Source organism: Microtus ochrogaster, unplaced genomic scaffold, assembly GCF_000317375.1.
Source record: "Microtus ochrogaster isolate Prairie Vole_2 unplaced genomic scaffold, MicOch1.0 UNK51, whole genome shotgun sequence".
In the NCBI taxonomy this organism is placed as follows: Eukaryota; Metazoa; Chordata; class Mammalia; order Rodentia; family Cricetidae; genus Microtus; species Microtus ochrogaster.
Window position 1 is genome coordinate 792,028 of NW_004949149.1, and position 1,675 is coordinate 793,702.

The 1,675-nt window shown below is 49.5% G+C and overlaps 1 protein-coding gene across 6 annotated transcripts in view; it reads left to right on the forward strand.

Annotated features, from left to right (window-relative positions):
• The window catches only part of Inpp4b (inositol polyphosphate-4-phosphatase type II B), a 762,195-nt gene that overhangs the window by 251,625 nt on the left and 508,895 nt on the right, over positions 1-1,675 (forward strand). For 5 of the 6 annotated variants that reach the window (XM_026777268.1, XM_013354610.2, XM_026777267.1 and 2 more), the window contains exon 1: positions 7-182. The exons of the other annotated variant lie outside the window; for it this stretch is intronic. The gene's annotated coding sequence lies outside the window, so the exon portion shown is untranslated. Of the gene's footprint in view, positions 1-6; positions 183-1,675 lie in introns of those variants that run through there. 6 annotated transcript variants of the gene reach the window in all.

Here is a 1,675-nt window from a genome sequence, read left to right on the forward strand (position 1 = left end):
TGTTCTGACCAACACCGCTGCTGTCACCTGAGGAGACACTGTGCTGTGACTGACCAACACCGCTGCTGTCACCCGAGGAGTCACCGTGTTCTGACCAACACCGCTACTGTCACCCGAGGAAACACTGTGCTCTGACCCAGATCAGTACTGCAGCTGTACACCTGAAGCAAACAACAAAAACGGTGAGTTTTGTGTATTAACCAATTTTTTTCTATAAAATGAGCAAATTCATGGTGAAAGAGTTGTCCTACTCAGTACAAATGCCTGCAAACTGATTTGCCGTGTCTCATACGATTGCCATCAAAACCCTCTCCCTTTGAGAGCGGGGTTCAAGGCCTGATGTGGCCTCTGCTCTCTTCTCACAGTGCTCCTGTCTGTACCTCATACCTGCAACCTCACAACTGAGCCCTTCTGGGTTCCTAGCCTTTGTTAACATTCTTTACTGAGACCCTTCGAGTACAGTGCTGGCTGATGAGTGCGCACCCTCAGGCCTCACCTCAATCCCTCTTTTCAGAACACTTCTTCTTCTACACACGCCAGCAATCTCATGTTGCCTCTTCACTGAGTACAAAGTACTTCAATTTACTGGAGTACTGAAACACATGAGGACCTAACTTTGATCCCAGGAAACCATGAGGAAAACGTCTGGCATCGTAAAGCACTGAGGAGCCTAACACTGGGAGGCAGACACGCAGGTCCTCAGGGATCACAGCGCAGCCAGTCTAGCAAGTCGGCCATCTCTCAGTCAGAGACCCTGTCTAAAAGCATGAGGTGGGCACAGTCTGAGGAATGGCTTCTGAATTTGACCTTTGGCCTTCACACACACACACACACGCACACACACACACACACTCGCACACACGCACACACGCAGATGTGTACCTGTATGGTTACATGTACTCAACCAAACATATAGCGGGGAGAGAGGGAGGGAGAGAGGGAAAGGGGAAGGAAGAGGCAGGGATCCAGATACAGAAGGTGGAGGATGGAGCATTACTCTTGTCTCTGCTGCAGGGTTCTATGACAGAAGAAGGGTGGAAACAAGAAGTTTTAACCTAAGAGATCCAAGTGCTAGGATTGATCACATAGAATTATTTACTATGAAATAATACGAGGCAGAAAGGAAGCAAGCGGGAGATGGGATCTTCTGCAGTTCAGAACGGGACAGCCGATACGTTGCCGTGGGAACTTCTTTGAGGGAAACAATGTTATTTATTTCTTGACTCCACTCTACAAGTCTCCTTTAAACAGCTGCCTGAATGAAAGCGTTAATAAATGAGTAATCCACACATAAACAGGCCTTTCAATCAATGTAGACGAATGGGCCTTGGGAGCTGTTCCCGCCTACCTCGCGTCCTCGGCAGGGTCTGTCTCCAGCCATGCTTTTGCTGTTCTCTGCACAGTGTTGGAAGTCTGCAAACCCTTCAGACACGTTGTTTGACACAAAGGATGGGAGACAGATGACAATGGCTGGAAGGAATCACAGCGTGCCACATCTCCACAAGCTCTTTGAACTGGCTTGATCCCTGTGGGAAGGGAAGGATGACTCAAAGTGTCCTTTCAAGAGACTACAGGGCCTGGGGTGGCCCATGAGAGGCTACCACAGGTCTGCTGTCTCTGAGTCCAATCTGGGTGGCCCTGAGAGGCTGCCACAGGTCCGCTGTCTCTGTGAATC